Genomic DNA, 7034 nt, shown 5'->3' on the forward strand with positions numbered 1-7034 from the left:
GGAGAACATATCGCACATGAGGGGTCAGAGTACAGCTCCTGCAGTCATGTGCTCTGCTCTAGGAGCCTGCAGCCTCCAGGGATTGGGTGACTTTGTTGTTTGCTTCATCTTGCTGTCTTCCTCATCTTCTAGTCTGGAAAAGCTCTTCCCTCCCTCCTAAGCAATACCTCTGAAGCATTTGTGCGATACCTCCCTTCTCCCCAAATCAAACAGCACATCTTGCAGACACATGCAGAAGCCCACGCTGTACAGCCCACCTGCAAGGGCAGGGAAACACTTGGGCAGCTGGCCTGACCTGAGTGCTGCACTGCTCAGGTGTACGACCATGAATCCCTGAGCATGAATCCCTGTGCAGCAATTTAAAACCAGCCCAGCTGTGAGTTCGGGCAGAGACAGCTACACCTCAAGAAGTGGACACACAGCCTGAACCACCAACCCCTCGTGCCCAAAAAAACAGAAAAAAGCCCCAGCAGGATTAAAACTCTGAGTATTTTGGCGGAATTAATCTAAAGCAGTTTCTAAATCAATATATTCGCAAGCAGAAGGTGACGTTGAGAGATGTCCAACTTACTCGGTTCACTGGAGTGGAGAGGTGAGGAGTTGTGGATAGAGGAGCCCTGAGTAGCGACTGCTTTTATACTATTTCCCAGCTGGCCCGGAGGATGGGAGATGCCCTGGATGGGAGAGGTCCTGATTAGTAACAGGATGGAACTGATTGCACATCACACTGAAATACATGCAGATGCTTTTTTTACTCATTGCCTGTGTGTTGCCTGATAATTGCAGTTTCACTCTACACCCAAAGTTTCTCCCTCAGAGAATTTGGGCTCAATTCATTTTCTTTTTGACCTGACTGGAAGACACACAAAACATTTAATGCAACTTTCATGTGTTTTCATGCTCAAAATTGCATGTCTCCATATGAGGATCTCTGTGTATGTGTATTTTTTTGTGCTTTAAAGTCATGCCGGCATCTGTTTGGGACATTGGAAAAATGTTTAATACCACCAAAGATGGTGTTAAGTCTTTAATCTGCTGGATTTAGACACTTCAGCTCTTCAGGATCTGTCTGGTACACGACCTACTGAAATGCACGGGCTAGCTTCCAGTGAACTTAATGAGTTCTGGTTCATTGTTAAGGAGCCAAGTTCACTACAGAATGGAAGGTCATCATCACACCTACGGGTAAATCCAACTAAATCCTTTACACTCTATTCCCACCATGACAGAGCTATCAGGCTGTTGATGACCATCTTGGCAACTTACACTTACGGCAAAGAGTTAGCACGTGGTCTCTGGGGAGGTGCTTCCTTTGTATTTATTGAACAAACATCTGTTCTTTTCTTCCCTTCATTCATAGATTATATATTGTACTGCTGTGGTTCCACAGTAAATACCTTACCCACAATGTAAAGTACCTTGGTGCAGGTTGTGGTAGGCCAGTAGGGGGTGCTCCTGCATTGAGCCACCCACCTTACTGCACCCAACCACCTTCCAAGCTCTGAGTGACTTCCTGGGGGCGCCTCACATCTGACTGACCCCCTTCCTGTAGCACACCCGCTAGCCTGGGGTTTCTACTGCCACCACCCAGAGCTCTGGACTTCATTCTGGGTCTGCACACTCTGGGAAACACAGGCCTAGTAGCCCTCAAGTGTACTTGATTCATTTCAAGAAGCTGGGATGCTTCCCTCTGTCAGAAGCACAAGTAGTGGTCTCCCTTAATCAGCCGAACCAAGGGGACCCCAAAGCATAATCTAGACTCACTTCCAAAAAGTCTCCCACACTAGGTACAAAGGAGAACTTTATTGGTTACAGAGGGTAGGGTTAGAATAGGGTACAGGAATATCAGAGAAATCCCATCGAGCAAAGTCCTGTGGCTGGGGTAGCCTTTGATCTCGCATCTGAGTTACTGCAAGCTATATATCTAGTTGGATCTCAGTTAGCTGACTCACAAGTATCATCCAGAGGCAGCTGGAGATTCTCTCTGGAGGCAGGCAGTTCCTTATTCATGAGCTTTGAGAGAGAGCAAGTTTCAGATGGTACATCTCCTCTTTGTCTCTGAGTCTCCCTCATGGCTGCTCCCCCTCTTCCTGGGCAGTCCTTAACTTATACAGCCTTTGTGACCTCATTTACCTGGTCCAATGGAGGTCAGCACCTGTTGGCTGTCAGCCAACCAATTTGAAATACATCACTAGTTGCCAGGCAGACTCTAGCCCACCGGGAAGGAAGCCCCTCACCCACCTATGTGATACTACTCATGTAGGCAGAGGGAGCAGGTTTCCCCCCTCCCTCAGGAATGTATCCAGCTCAGGTTACCTAAAGAGATAGGGTAAAGGTATGTATCCTCTGCTGAGCCCATCCTAAACAAATTGTCACACAGCAGAGTTTTTTTGGGGAAGAAACAAAGGTGGCCTTCTGCCACACAGGTCATTTGGGTAGTGTTTGTTGGTCCTGCATAGAGGTGAAGGAAATATAAAAGAGTTTTTTTTTTTCCATTCCTGTGTGACTCTTGCATAAAGCCCTTGACTAGGAAGCAGCAAAAGGTGTCCCAATTTTAGGTGACGTTACTTACATGTATTTGTGGGGTCTTGGTAATGAAGTAATTAATTCGGTATTTGGGAATTGGAGTTTATCTGATTTATTTTGTTTTCTTTTCCTTCACTTGAAAATGACAGATCTCTTGACCTCTGTCACCCTCTCACTCTGCCCCATGTCCTGAAGTAGTTATAGCATAAACCTTCCTTCAGTCCTACTAAAAGAAAGGAAGACCATAGATGGGGTGATAACGTTTTAAGAGTCCAGCCTCTCCTGAGGGTGTGACCAGTGTGTCATCATGTCATGAAGCTAAGAATATAATAGTGATGAGGAACACTTGAAAGGGCAACACAATTTGGTTGTAAGGACTCATGCATAAATGTTTTTTTCTTCTCTTCCGTCTTGCACCACAGTTTGTGATAACTGTTAATGTCTGGTGGGGTAGTTTCCAAAAAAAAAAAGTTTTCCTAGTTGTGGTGATTGGTGGGTGTGTACTTCTCAATCATTAGTCCACGATGTTGGCACCTACAGAAGGGATTGGTAATCAAACACATCGATTCCTTAGGTCGTTTTCAGCCTAATATTGCTTCGCATTGCAAACATTGCTTACTTTGCAACTTTCAAACAGAAATGTAGAGAGAACACAGACAAGGCCCTTAGCAGGCTTTTTTGCAGCCGTGTGTATTTAAACCAGTTAGGGATCTTAACATAATACTTCCTGCAACTCCAGAAATGAGCTTTTACCTGTAGTGATGAAGAGGTAGCTATAGCAGTTTTTTAATTTAGTTTATACATATGTCTGAAGCACCCAATTGGCTCTGGCTTGCAGGAGGAGAGTTTCTATTTAGTGCTTCTATGCTCTAAGGTGCGATAAGAAGAAAACTTAAAATTAAAGGTCCCTTATGCAAACCTTCAGCACTTCTGGGTTTTTATACCTTCTTTCAAAGTGCCTGATGCTGGAGCTCTTCAAAGACGTATGTGATGGGTTCATTTGATGCTATAAGAAGTTGTTGCCTTTCAAATGGGAGGAAGTATTTTGCTCCAGAGTTAACTGGGGGAGAGAGAGAGAGCTCCTTCCTGAGATATCTGAGGTGAGGAAGGAGTTGGATGAGGTTCTTCCACACAGCTTATGCCGAGGGAGCCCCAAAAGCCATGGGACTAGGGCACACTGAGCCCCCCTGGCACCAGGGGCAGAGGGTGGTAGGTGTCAGGCCATGGTGTTGGCTTGGGGGTGTCAAGGGTCACAATCAAGACATTCCCAGGCACCAAATAAACACTGTGCCCGGTGTGAAAGAGGCTATAGGAGGAAGAATGCTACAGAGAGGCTGATAACCCATGGGCAGGTAGGAAGCAGGTCTGGGAAGTGAGGTGAGGACATGAAGCTCAATCCTTAACTGTGTAATGCATCATACTGGGCTTCAGCTACAGGAACAGCAGAGTCAGGCTTCACTGTGTCCCCTGCCTGGGCAGGAAAGGATGAGACAGCACTGCAAGTAAGGGTCCAATAAACCCCATCCTGTAGCCAAGGCCTGGGAATGCATCCTAGGGGTAGGAGTGAATTTTCTGCCACCCCTTGGGTGGGATGAGCCCCTGACTGCCAACGTACGGCTACTCTTGCTCTGGGATGAAGCCTTGGAGGGGTCCTTTCACCCCATACAGGAATGTAATGTGGCCAAGGCTTCTCCCTCCCTCTCCCATAAGTCAGGCAGGAACGTCCCTTATTCAGTCTTTCCTGCCTGGGTAATAGGTTGTCCCTCTAGGAGGCCTTAGAGAAAAATTTTAAATGATGCTCCAGAGCTCTGAACTGCCTAGTCCCTACGTGTCCACCTCCCCTGTTTACACGTCTTCTCCGACAGCTCTAAGACCTTCTTCAGATCCAGGCACCATGAAAGTGTTGCCTTGCACTGCAGCGATGCCTTCTCTTTTTACTGCTTTCTCCATGGGAACGTCTCAACACAACCATGCAATGAAGGAAGCTCTTAACTCTGCTGTAGGAGTGGTGATATGTAGTGGGTAGGAACTAATTCACTCTGCCAATCATCTGATGAGTCAGGGGAAGGGTACAGAGAAGAGCCCAGGGGCTCTTCATTGTCATTCCCACATCTCGTAGCCACACAGAAGATCGTAGTTTTGTTTTCCTGGGCTCTTTGGATTGCATGTGCCCAAGCAGGAGACACAGGCAAAGTTTGTCCTGCGGAGCCATCTGGGGCCACCCGTCAGCTGTGTATCTGGTGGGCTCATGACTAGGGGCAGGAAAGGCCCCAGAGCTGTTCACTGCCATGTTTCTAGTTCAGGTGAGTAGACAGGGCTTGAACCAATTTCGCGTAGAGGGGGAGTATCACCTCTCTAGACCGGCTTGAGATGCATCTTTGGATGCACAACAAAGTGTGGTTGACTTTGCTGGCTGCAGTCTGGCATTGGTGGCTTATGCTCATCTTGAAGTCAATAATGACTCCAAGATCCCTTTCCGCCTCTGTGCTCACAAGGGGGGAGCTCCCCAGCTTGTATGTATGCTGTGGATTCCTTCTCCCCAGGTTCAGCACCCTGCATTTGTCTACATTGAACGACATCATATTAGCATCTGACCACCACTGTAGTCTGTCTAAGTCTAATTGTAGCCTCTCTCTCCCTTCAAGCGTGCCTACCTCTCCCCACAACTTGGTGTCACAGGCAAACTTGGACAAAGTGTTTTCCACCCCCGCGTCCTAGTGATGAAGATGTTGAACAGTGTAGGCCCCAGGACCGAGCCCTGGGGGACCCCACTCTTCACATCCCGCCAGGTCGAGCACGACCCATCCACCACCACTATCTGGGTGCACCCCATCAGCCACTTTTTGACCCATCCAACTGTGCAGGCATCAATGCCTCAGTCGCTCTGCTTATTAATGAGAACGGGGTTTGTGTCAGTGTCAAAGGCCTCCTTAAAGTCCAGAAGGACTACATCCACGGCGACACCATCATCCAGGGATTTAGTTACCTGGTCATAAAAGGCAATCAGGTTGCTCTGGCAGGACCTGCCTTTGCTGAACCCATGTTGATTTCCTCTGCTTTCTCCATGGGAACTTTAGCAGCTCAAAAAAAGAAAGCCCAAATTAGTAAACACAATTTCTTCAGATACAGTTCTTTTCCCAGAGCTTCCATTTTGTGAGGAAACATAAATACGAAAAAACCCCCAAAAAACTGTGGAAAAATTTTGAAGCGTTGATATTTTCATACAAAACAGGAATAGTTTTGGACACCTGTGTATCCAGGTGTTAATACCAGCGACAAGTGGATGTAGACTGTCTGAACTGCTATCTTCTTTCCAGTGGTTTGCAATAGCCAAGATGTGGACTATTCAGCAGTATAGACCACGCTGATCCTGACACATCAGCATTGGACTACGGACGCAAACCCCTGGTCAACAACTGCTGGTTCATGTCCAGTGAGTAACCGGTGCATTGCTGCTGCATACCACGGGTGAAAGTTATGATGGGGGAATGTTATTTTTACTGTTTTTTTCAAGGCCATTGATCAGATCAAGGACTTGGTTCTTACATCATTGCCATGGGTCATTGGGTCATACGCAGTAGGGCTGTGTGGAATTTCACTGGCAGTTTCGTTTCGATGCTGTTTCAACTCATTTTGAGCTCAAAACAGCAACATCAACATGAAACAGAAAGGTTCAAAACAGCCTCGAAACAAAAATAGAGCAATTGAATGGTTTTGAGTTTCAAAGCTCAGGCTGGGCTTGCCTGCACGGAAGCAGAAACTAAAGGAAGGAGGGAGAGGGGGAGGCGGGGAAGGAGGCCTCTCATTATTGACTGTGTAGCTGGCCAGTGACTGTCATCCTTCCCCGAGGTCCCTTCCAATCCCAGTGCTCTGGGGGAGGGTGGAGAATCTGCATAAAAGGCAGCATTGTTTGAACTGACCTGCTTTCTGCCTTGGTGTCAGTTGAGTGAGGGCTCACCTTAACACACACAGTGTCACCCACTCATGTCACGAGTTTTGCCTGTCAGCAGCCTGAGGTAAATTATGCATTATAGCCTATGGACAAAACGGTGCCGTTTCGCACAGCCCTAATAAGCAGTGCTAAGACCTAGCAAGTCTTCTTCTGAAAGCGGTGCGTTTCAATGGGTGGTTCATAAAACAACAAGAGGCAAAGAAAACCAAAGACAGATATTAGGGTGCAATCTGATTTCTTTTAAAGCGAATGAGCAGAGAAACATACATTTTCAAAGCAAAAAAAAAAAAAAAAATGAAGAGTACAAAGAACATATTTCCAGAGATTGAAGCAGTTTGCCTAGCTTTTCCTATTCTACACTTTATATGTGAACATGCATTTCTTAAAAGCTAAAGGCCACAAATAAATGATCGACCTACAAAGTCTTCTTCTGACACAGGTGCGTTTCAATGAGTGGTTCATAAAACAACAAGAGGCAAAGAAAACCAAAGACAGATATTAGGGTGCAATCTGATTTCTTTTAAAGCGAATGAGCAGAGAAACATACATTTTCAAA

The 7034-nt window shown here is 46.5% G+C and overlaps 1 long non-coding RNA gene across 1 annotated transcript in view; it reads right to left on the minus strand.

Moving 5' to 3' along the window:
* LOC106723197 overlaps window positions 1-639 on the minus strand; it is a 13219-nt gene extending 12580 nt beyond the window's left edge. Inside the window, exon 1 of the long non-coding RNA XR_001359157.1 lies at window positions 572-639. This is a non-coding gene — a long non-coding RNA (uncharacterized LOC106723197). The remainder of the gene's footprint in view (window positions 1-571) is intronic.
* Window positions 640-7034: the final 6395 nt, after the last annotated feature.

Source organism: Alligator sinensis, unplaced genomic scaffold (assembly GCF_000455745.1).
Source record: "Alligator sinensis unplaced genomic scaffold, ASM45574v1 scaffold182_1, whole genome shotgun sequence".
NCBI classification, from domain to species: domain Eukaryota; kingdom Metazoa; phylum Chordata; order Crocodylia; family Alligatoridae; genus Alligator; species Alligator sinensis.